The sequence below is a fragment of the Dipodomys spectabilis genome, unplaced genomic scaffold, assembly GCF_019054845.1.
Source record: "Dipodomys spectabilis isolate Male_0828 unplaced genomic scaffold, ASM1905484v1 ptg000679l, whole genome shotgun sequence".
In the NCBI taxonomy this organism is placed as follows: Eukaryota; Metazoa; Chordata; class Mammalia; order Rodentia; family Heteromyidae; genus Dipodomys; species Dipodomys spectabilis.
Genome location: NW_024871356.1, coordinates 1692429 through 1704323, shown reverse-complemented (window position 1 = coordinate 1704323; position 11895 = coordinate 1692429).

Below are 11895 nucleotides of genomic sequence, written 5' to 3'. Positions count from 1 at the left end.
GTCCTCTAACACTTGAGCCACAGTGCCACTTCCAGTTTTCTGAGTTTATTGGGGATAATAGTCTCTCAGCTTTTCCTGCAGGGTTGGCTTTGAACTGACAGCCTCAGATCTCATCCTACTGAGTAGCTAGGATTACAGGAATGAGCCACCAGTTCCCAACTAATAAATAGCTTTTCATGTGTATCAGGTGATACACAACAACTCAGACCCTTGGGAAGTCTTTTATCTTCCAGTCTGGGGAGGATTTAAACCTACAATATACTCTGGTAGATAACAAAATTAAAGAGATTCTACAAATGTAATTAGTTCCCACAAGAGTTGGATATGAGTTATTTCCAAGGTGTGAGTGCAAATTAAGGGTTTTCTAGAGGTCAGAGATGTCAACAGAATGAATCAAGCAGTAAGGAGAATATGTTTGTCAAGAAAGTATAGGGGTGCCTAGGAGCTGACAACAGTGTTTGCATGATAGGTGACCAGAAAGCAGAAACCACAGTCTCACAACCACAGGACCTAAACCCAACCAGGCATCCTTTAATCTTGAAGAGATCCCCACATTCCATGATAGACTATAGCTTTTTGGCCCCCTGCTAGAAACTGAGAAGCTGCTATAGACAAACCACACCCATACTACCAGCCCAAGCTGCTAACCTAAAATAGTTGGTATTTGATGGACGCACAAATAAATATGTGGTAATTTGCCACAGAACATGACAAAATAAATGCATCTCTCAGAGTGCTGGTGCCTCATACCTGTAACCCCAGCTACATAGGAGACGGATATCTGAGGATCCAGATTCAAAGGGATCTCAAGCAGCAATATCTGTGACATTCATATTGCCAATAAATAACAAAAACCTGGAAATGGTGGTATGGCTTAAGAAGTAGGGAAACAGCCTTAAGGGAAAAGATAAGTAAAGCACAAGACTCTAAATAGAAACTCCAATACAAGCACTTACACATACACACACACAAAAAAACAAACACAAAAAAGAATAGAAAAATGAAAACATTTGTTGAAGACCACCTGGTATTTTCTGCGCTCTGTATAAAACTCTAACATCTCTCAACTTTTTTCCTTGTGTGAAGTAATTTATTATATTTTATAACTCCAACATCAAGATATCTAACTACACAACTACACAAATGTGTTGGCCACACATTTTTCTATATATCATATTGTAATTGTTACTGCAAACAAAGTACCTTTTCTACTAATTTAATCTACTTAATTGCAGAAACTGGATTTGTATCTTAGTTGAAATTAAACTTAAACCTTTTAACTCATCAAAAGGGAAAAGTTATGCTGTACCTTCAGGTACATTCGTATATGTCACGTTTCCTACAAATGAAATTAATAGATTGCATCACTTAAAATTCTTATATCCCAAATCAATACAAGACTCTGATTAAAACTAAAAAAATTAAAGTGTTTTCTATTCCTGTTTCATTTGGACAAATTACTTAAAGATATCTTTGGACTTCCATAGAGATATTATATCCAAAATTCATCTATACCATAGAAAAAAGTTCACAAAAGGTTATCTATAACTCACATAGATGTTGCTCAATTCACTAGAGCAAAAGAACTATAAATTCTAACCTACATATATAAACATCCCATAATAATTTCTAGAAAATTCCATTTTTCTTAGAAAAATGCTGGCTGCCAACAAACTCACTAATGGTGAGAAGAGAAAAAGAAGGTGTGCAATGGCTGACATTTTACAAAAACCTTATTTACATGTGGGTACACAGAAAGACATGCAATGTTCAGGTTTATCTGGAAAGAAAAGGAACTCATCATAATAAGAGAGAAAAACCCTTGGCAGGAACTACACATAACTGCACTTTAGCTTCTTTGCTCATGCCTGGTGCTCTACCACTTGAACCACATTCCACTTTGGGCTTTTTAATCATGAATTGAACACAAGAGCGTCATGATCTTTCCTTGCTTTGAACCTTGATCCACAGATCTCAACCTCCTGAATAGCCAAAATTACAGGAATGACCCTTCAATGCTGGCATTAGTGACAGACCAACACACTGATTTCAAGCTCCAACACCAGCACAAAATCCAAAACCACAATCAAACTTGATAGCCAATAAATATACTAATGTTATATTAAACCAATATAATGAAAGGTGGAGAAATGTGAAGGACATCAGAAAATGATTATCATTATTAGCTTTTCTGATTTTTAAAAACTTAAAATTACTTTCTTAAAATGTAAAATAAGTACAGAAGACCCCTGGTACCAAGGTGTATGTTTCAAATTAGATAGCTGATGAAAACAAACTGAGAATGCTGAGGAAAACAAAGAATTTTAGAATTCAGTGATTACTACACAGAAAATATACCTGAGAATCTGTGCTTTGAAAAAGTTTCAATTAGGCTAAGTTAATGACACAAAAACATTGTTCTTCTCATTAATGCTCCTCACAAAACAGGTCTACTTTATTCTCTTTATCTAGGAATGGTCTGAATGTTTGATTCACTTTTCCCAAAATGAGACTAAAGACATTCAGTCTTACAAAACTCCAAATTTTGTATCTTAGTACTGAAATTAAGTATATCAAGTATCTTCTTTGTGTTGGGAGTATCATAATAACTTTTAACTTGTTCTTTTATCTTTGAGGTTGGGGGGGTGTATTTTGACAAAAGAGGACAAGGAAACTCTGGAGGCTGAGATCTGAGGAACATGGTTGAAAACCAGCTCAGACAGGAAAAAGAGAGACTCTTGTCTCCAACTGAAAAACAAAAAGCTGAAAGATGTGGCTCAAGTGGGAAGGTGCTAACCTTGAGCAAGCAAAAACTAAAGGGGGTGGGGAGAGAGGAGAGCACCCAGGGCCAAACTTCAACCTCAAAGACCGTCACACATATACACACATAACTCTGACAACAATTCAAATTAACATCATCTGAACTGCCTAATGGGAAGTGTGCATGAGAATTTAAAAATATTTCCATTTTTAAGAAATACATTTTTAAAAAAGATATACATTAGCATTTTCAATTATGGTTAAAATTTTACATGGTTGCCAAGTTTCGGTGGCTCACACCTGTAATCCTAGCTACTCATGAGGCTGAGATATGAAATTGTGGTGCAAATACAGCCCATGCTGAAAAGTCCTTGAGACTCTTATCACCTGAAAGTTGGAAATGGAGCTCTGGCTCAAGCGGTAGAGCACCAGCCTTGGGCTGAATCACTGAGAGACAGCGCCTAGGCCCAGAGTTCAATCCTCATGACCAAAATTCAATTTTTTTTTATATGGTCAAAACACAGGTAAAAATTCTGGGAATATATTGGCTGGCATACTTCATTCTGCCTTAAGCAAAAGAACTTTGTCTTTGGATTTATTATAAGATGATTATTGCCATAGCATCACTTTAGCTCAAGTTATAGTGTTTGGCATAAAAGAGGAGGCTTTGTGGTCAACATATGAAAATTTATCTTAAATCATCAATACAACTGAATTGATCTCTTTTGTGGTGAAGTTCTTCACATCATTCAATGTTAAGTTGTGTAGGATGATACATACATTCACTCACAACCTTTCAACAAATCTAAGCAGTCAGACTGAGCATGGTAGATAATGCTAGTATGGAATGTAGTATGCAAGGTGGAAAAGGAGAAAACTGGGGGTAGCTTCAGACCACAGCAACTCACTTGGGTTGAACTTATTTCCCCAATGAGTTGATGTTGAAGGCATCACCACTAAGTTTCCAAGGTTATACTGTAGGGCAAGCCCTTCCCCTCAACAACTATATAGTGAGGGAAAGCCTGTCTTATCAGTTTCTACCAACATATCTGTTTCTAGACTATGACTGTATCTAACTAGATTCCTCAAAACCTAAAAATTTGAAACAGTCCAATACACTGGAATAAACCATTTTTTCTATCCTACACTCAGATGTAGGGAGAATTTAAAAAGATGTTCAGGGGCTGGTTTATAGTTCATTGAGAGTTTTTGACTAGCTAATGAAACATCCTGGGTTCAATACTCATTAATACAAAAGGAGATACAAAATCAGCTTAAAGTCCAGAAAGTGGAAAGTAACTGAAGTAAAACTCCTGAAACACGGACCAACTCTCCTGGTATGTGTTAAGAAAAGAAGAAGAAGAAAAGCCACCTCTGGCACCTGCCATAGCTACCAAGTGTGTTATACCTAGACCCATCAAATCTCAGGTAATCAAAACTGAAGAAACAAAACCATAAAGACTATGGTTTACTGCAGGGTATTGAAGGATGAGGGAGGGAAAATGGGGAGAAGGAACCCTGGTAATAGCAGCAGCCATATAAGTAAAACAGTGAATGACATTATCTTGAGTAGAACTTGGAGAGATGCACATGGGACACAGGAGAAATTACATTGACACCCTACTGCACTACAAGTTAAAATGAACCTTTGCAAGCTAATACCTCAGTTTATGGACATATATATTCAGTCAGAATGTGTATACAGATATATGCACATAGTCCATATGTGCACACAGATCACATCCAAAAATAGGAAGAAAGTAATACCACAGAGGATAAACAGTTCAAACTGAACAGTGTGTTGGTCCCAGCTAATACGTCAGAACGTGGATTCTTTACCTCCCTTCCTTGCATTCTTTGGATATGGTTATGATGTATATGGCTTGGAAGTTAACTAAAGATAACTACTGCTTGGCAGAGGAGCCTTATTTTTTATTATGGCAGCTTGCCATAATTGATCTCCCTTTCCTGGATGAATGATCAAATGAATAAATATTAATGATAGCATCCTTAAACATAAAGCCTGGCTGCTCTGACTGACATCTTCCTCCATGTAGCTCTCACCATTCAAGCATAAGATATTTGGTAATACATTGTTAGGTTGAGTCTTAGTTGCCTTCATTCAGTCATCTTTATATATATCCAATGGTTGTTTGATTTGTCTTTTGTTTTGTTGTTTGAGTTTTTGTTCACCCTTCCTGCTCCATGCCTCCATTATCAAATGATTTATAACTGAAGTTAAGTAAAACATTATGTCCTTAGAATTGTCCAAAGATGGAAGGAAATATTAATGTGAATGCACATACAAAATAACCTTAATCCTCCTTTTGTTTCCTACAGGGAGAAGGCTGGTGGGGATCTATTTACCTTGCAAGGTGGCATCTGGCCATGGTACCTGCACCTGGACTGACAGGGACCAGGAAAATGGAGAACTAGGAGGTGAAGAATAATAGGCCCTTGGGCAGGGAATTTTTGTAGGCCCTAGAAGCTGTGTTCAAGTCCCAGTTTTGGAACAAAAAAGAGTTAAAGAAAAGAAAGGAAAAAAACAGAAAGGAAAAGGAAAAAGAAGGACCTATTGGTTGAGTGCATTTTATACATTAACTATAACTATGCCTCATGGGTATGGGTGATATGAATCTGTTACCCCAGATGTGTCCCATTCTATCAATTGGTCTTCGCTATAAACCTCTTCCCAGGGCACCAGAGAGTTTTGCCCCTGCCAGGTGAATAGTTAGATGGAGTTTCTTTCCTTTAGTCTAGATTGTGGGGCATGGGGACTCTAACAAGCTGGGCTTACCCCCGACAGAGCACAGATGAGCATAGCACACAGCACATGGAGAGAGCCATACTGGAGAGCACTGTTTCCAGTTAAGTGGACCCAACCCCTCTTCTTGCTCCCCTATCCACTCCTCCACTCTGCTAGGTTCCTTGTCCATTACCTCACTTTCCCATCATACCACCACTGCCCCCATCAACTGGCCCATCGCCACCCCGTGTTTCCCCAGCCTACCACCGTGGTAAGCTGTGCCTACTATAAGCTATGTGCCTTACTACCCAGTTCTGAATCAGTCCCCTTCGTGAGGTCAGACACCCCTCAAGAACCTACCCATTCTCCTGACCCTCCCCTCTCACAGCCACAACGTTTAGCTCCACCCCCACCTTTACGGCCCCACCCCTTCTAGCCCTAACCCTTATGGCCCCAGTGCTGTCCCGGTATTGCCTGCCCAAACCTCCGGTGGGAACACAGGAGTGGGAAAGGGAATGTGCATATGCCCATCACTTACTACATAATGCCTAGTGCCAGAATGTTCCAAACATGAGCTATGGCTGCTGCAGAGAAGGAAAGCTCAGGTCAGAGTCTTCCTCTCCTCCCTGCGTGGCTAAGCCTGGACAGCCACAGGGCACTCTGGTTTCCCTGAGTTCACTGGTGGTTGTGGGGCTGGAGATGCAGTCCTCGCCTCCATCTCCTCAACCAGTGCTGTGCCTTCCTGAGGGATCATTGGCTTCACTGTGTGGACCTCCAACTTTCCACGCAGTGTGGGCCCAGCTGCCAGCACTATACCATGATGAAACCGATTTTAAGAGGCCCCCTCCCTAAACCCCTCTATTTTCCATTTTCTTCTCTGTTCTCCTATGGGAGCCTCCCATCTCAGCGCGGTTTCAACTGAAATGTGCCATCCCCTCTTCCTGGGGCCCAAAATACCCTCCCAGGCTCCTCCTTCCACCACCACCCGGCTCCCCCACCCCCTGCCCCTCAACACATGGGCCAACCCTGTCCTGTTCCCTGATCCTCCAGTGCCCCACAAACCTTTGTTGGGTTAGGGATGTTGGGACTCAGCTGCCAAAGACAATCCTAGAAGACCCAGTTTCAAGGATACGGGGCCCCACTCACCCCAATATCCTCCTCTCCACCCCTGATGGTCTGAACCTAACTCTCAACTCGGCCCCTCCTCTCTCAGTGTAGGAAGATTCATTGGTGAGGGGAAGAACCTCCTCTATAGAAGGAAGATAGGGGCTTAGAGTTCACCCCCATCCCCTCTTGGTCATGCCTTCAGTAGTCAATGATTGTTATGAAGCAACTTCCAGAGGCATTGCAGCTGTATGACATAAGTGGGTGCCCTTCCACTCTACCATTGAGGGAACAAATTGCTGGTGAGGGATTGAGTGCATGTATACATATGTTTACTGGAATGCATGCAGGTTGTGCCAGAGTGGCCAGACAGGTGCTACATTGGACCCAGGAGAAGGAAGGCCAGGTCTTGCAGACTGTCCCAAGGTGGAGCCAAGTTACCTGTTCTCCACTTTGTGGACTGCCATCTTGTTGGTTCCTCCCAGTAGTCCCATGTACTCTTATCCCAATTACCCCAATTTTGCGGCAAGTGCGCCTTCTTCCTCATTTCTGAGAAACAATTCCCAGGTGAGGTTTTGTGGGTATGTGATTGTAACTGTGCATTCCCAAGTTTGAGGTACACACATTTGCCTCTTCCTGTTAAATTGTGGTTCCAAGGGAAGGAAGACCATACACAGAGTATTTCAGGAGTCCCTTCCAGGCTATAGACTTCATTGCCCTGGGTTATGTACTTAAAGCTTGCAATGATTCTGTCCTTCCAAACCAGTGCTTAACCTGCTACAGAGCATGATGAACAGCTTTTCCTTACTTTTTTAAATACTGTATAGAGGGGTTACAATTACATGAGAAAGGTAATGAATACATTTCTTAAAAAGCATTGTTGCCCCCTCCTTTTTTCCCCCTACCATCCCTTTCCTCTCATTTCCACAACTACAAATCCCCAGCCCCTGCCTAAATTGTAAAGATTATTTTTCAACATAGTGTTTTGTACAACTCATTGTTACAATGGGTCAACCTGTATCCCTATTTAAACATTGTGTTTTTACCCTTCCCCTCTCCAAATTATACCCACATCAAATAGAGTGAAAGGGGATATACCATGGAGGAGGGACATACAAAGCAACCAAAAAATCACATGGTACCTTACAGATACATTAGAAACAATAGCATTAAGAGAAGAAAAACAACTTGTCTCCCTATCTTGGGGTTCATTTCACTTAACTTCTTATCAGGTCATATGAACATAGCTTTTGATGTTTTCTACTTGTCCTACACATATACTAGTTATTGTAAATAAGGGAAACCATGTAAGCTATGTTTCTTTGGGCCTGGCTTACTTCACTTAATATAATTTTTTTCCCAAATGATTCCCTTTCCTAACAAATTGGGCTATGAGGGGCTGGAAAGGTGGCTCAGTGGTAGAGTGCTTGCCTTGCATTCATGAGGCCCTGGGTTCGATTCCTCAGCAACACATAAGCAGAAAAAAAGCAGGAAGTGGCATTATGGTCAAGTGGGAGAGCGCTAGCCTTGAGCTAAAAAGCTGAGGTACAGCCCCCAGGCCCAGAGTTCAGGCCCATGACTGGACCCAAAAACAAAAACAAAAGCAACAACAACAACAACAACAACAACAAACAATTTGGGCTATGTCATTCTTCCTGATGGAGGCATAGGATTCCATTGTATACATATACCTCATTTTCTTGATCCATTCTTCTACTGAAGGGCACCTGGGCTGCTTCCATATCTTACCTATGGTAAAAAATGCTGTGATAGGGCTGGGAAGGGGCTCTGTGGTAGAGCACTTGCCTTACATGCATGAGGCCCTGGGTTTGATTCCTCAGTACCACATAAGCAAAAAGAAAAAAGCCGGAAGTGGCGCTGTGGCTCAAGTGGTAGAGTGCTAGCCTTGAGTTGAATAGCCGAGGGGCAGTGCTCAGGCCCAGAGTTCAGGCCCCACGACTGGCAATCCCCCAAAAAATGGGGAGCACTATGTGGAGTCTTTTAAGGAGCCTCCGTGTTACTTTCTATAGTGGTTGAACAAGTTTACAATCCCACCAACAATGCAGTAGGGTTCCCACCTGGGAACATCCACTCCAGAATCTGTTATTAGTGTTCTTTTTTATATTAATAAGTTTCTTAGATTGTGAAAATACAGTACAGAGGGGTAACAATGACATGAGCAAGGTAATGAGTACATTTCTTATCAAGCATTTTTGTCTCCTCCTTTATTTCCCCTTACCATTCCTTTCCTACCATCTCTCCTCCGGGTCCTCCAAAGTTGTAAAGTTCGTTTTTAGAGATACCATCTTGTATACCACATTGTAGGAATGGATCCACCTATATCCCTATTTAAACAGTTTTTTTAACCTTCCCATCCACAAATTTTACCAACATCAACTACAGGGAAAACAGGGTTTATACCATGGGGGAGAGAAATACAAAAAATAAGAAATGATCTTATAAATATGTTAGAAACAATAGCAAGAAAAACCATTTGAGTCCTTATCTTGGGGTTCATTTAGCCTAACGTCAACTTGTCAGACGGCTTCTGCTTGTCTCAGACATATATTACTTGTTGCAAATAAGGGAAATCATGGGACCTATGTTTCTTTGGACCTGGCTTCCTTCACTTAATATAATTTTTTCCAAGTCTTTCAATTTCCTAAAAAATGAGGCAATTGTGGGAGGGAGTGTAAACTTGTTCAACCAGTTTGGAAAGTAGTATTGAGGTTCCTCAGAAGACTCCACATAGAGCTTCCCTATGACCCAGCAATCCCACATTGGGCATTTACCTTAATGATCACAAACAAGACCATACTAAAGCTACCAGACCAAGTATGTTTATTGCAACATTATTTACCATAGCTAAGATATGGAACCAGCCAAGATGCCCCTCAGTAGATGAATGGATCAAGAAAATGTGAATGGAATTCTATGCCTCCATCAGAGATCTTCATTATAGCAATTCTAACTGGGGTGAGGTGGAATCTCAATGTTGTTCTCATTTGCATTTTTTTTATGTCTAGAGAGGTTGAGTATTTCTTCCTGTGTCAATTGGGCATTGTTATTTCCTCTTTAGAGAAGCTTCTCTTTAAGTCTTTAGGCCACTTATTTATCGGGCAATTGTTTCTTTTAGTATTTGTTGTTGGGCGATTTAATTATTTGAGCGCCAAGTATATTTTAGATATGAGATCCTTATCAGTTGTGTGGATAGTTAAGATCTTCTCCCAGTACATGGGCTTCCTATTGATCTTGTTAGCTATGTGCTCTGCCATTTAGAATCTGTACAGCTTCATGCAATCCCATTTGTGCAACCTTTCTTTGATTTGTTGTGTTTCAGGATCTCTATTAAGAAAAATTTGACCTATGCCAAGAAGACCTAGGGTTTCTCCTATTCTGTATTTTAATTTTTTTAGTTTGTCTGCTCTGACTCCTAGGTCTTTGATACATTTGGAGGTGATTCGCTTGCAGAGTGATATATTCAGATATAACTTTAGTTTTGTACAGGTGATTAACCAATTTTGCCATTTAGTGAGGATGCTGTCTTTCTTGCATTCTATTTTTTAGCTCTCTTATCGAAGATTAGGTGGCTAAAATTCTGTGTGTTCATTTCTGAATTTTCAATTCTATTCCATTGTTCCTGAGGTCTCTTCTTGTGCCACTACCACACTGTTATGATTACTATGGCTTTGTAGTAGAATTGGTAATTTGCTATTGATAATCTTCCAGCACTGTTTTATTCTGTTAAGGATTGTTTTTCCTATGCACAGTATTTTATTGTTCCATATGAATTTTTGGATTACCTTTTCTATTCCCTTGAAGAATAAGGTTGGAATATTGACAGGTATCACATTGAATTTGTAGATACCCTTGGGAAGTATGGCTATTTTCATGATATTAATCCTTCTGATCCAGGAGCAAGGGAGGATTTCCACTTTCTAAGTTCTGTTTTGATTTCCTTTTTCAGGTTTATATAATTTTCATCTTAGTGGTCCTTCACTTTTTAAGTTAACTCCTAGGTATTTTATTTTTTGTGGGCTTATTACAAAGGAGTTGCTTTCTTAATTTCTGCTGTGCTCTACTCATTGTTGGCATACAGAAAAACCATTGATTTTTGAGGGTTAATTTTATATCCTGCTTCTTTGCTAAATTTTCGAAGTAGCTCGAGTAATTTGGGAGTAGAGTCCATGGGATTATTTAAATACAAGATTATATCATCTGCAAAGAGAGAGAGTTTTACTTTGTCTTTCACTATTTGGATACCTTTTATGTTTGCTTCTTGTCTTATTGCTGTAGCTAGGCATTCTAATAATGAATTGAAGAGAAGTGGAGAGTGGACATCCTTGTCTTGTTCCTGAGTTAAGAGGAAATAGCTTTAGTTTTTCACCATTATGTATAATGCTTTCTCTCAGTTTGTCATATACAGCCTTTATTGTATTGAGGAATGTTCCACGGATTCCTAATTTTTCCAAAGCCTTCATCATAAAGAGGTGTTGAATCTTGTCAAATGCTTTTTCTGCATCTATTGAGATAACCATGTGATTCTTATCCTTGCCCTTATTGATGTGATGAATTACATTTATTGATTTGTGTATGTTGAACCACCTTTACATCCTTGAAATGAATAATCCTGTTTGATCGTGGTGTATGATATTTTTGATGAATTTTTGAAGTTGATTGGCCAAGATTATGTTGAGTAGTTTTGCATCGATGTTCATCAAATAGTAGGTCTATAGTTCTCTTTCTTTGATGAGTCCCTGCCTGGTTTTAGGATGAGGGTCATAATGGCTTTTTTTATTATAAAGGTACTCTACAGAAGGGTTACAATTACATGAGTGAGGTAATGAGTACATATCCTATCGAACATTGTTACTCCCTACTTTGTTTTTACCCTATTATCCCTTTCCCCCTTACCTCACCAACTCCTCCCTTCCCCCACACTCAAAGATAGAAAGTTCATTTTCTTGTACATCTCATTGGTATAATGGTTAAACTTGTAACCTTATTTCAATATTTTGGTACTTTTCTTCCCCTTCCCAAATTTAAAAAAAAATGTATATATAAGATGTAGGGTGTTGTACTAATCTTTCTTCACCTTGGGAACTCCCTGATTCCTCGTCCTAGTTGGCCCAGGTGCATATATCATCTGTCTTAGTTTTTTTTTTTCAAGGTAAGTGGTTCTTCTTCCTTCCTCAAATGTAGGAACACAATTTTAGCACAGGGATTGTGGGGTGTGTCTTTGGCGTTAAGAGAACATCGTTTTCTTTCTCTTGCTGTCACTTACT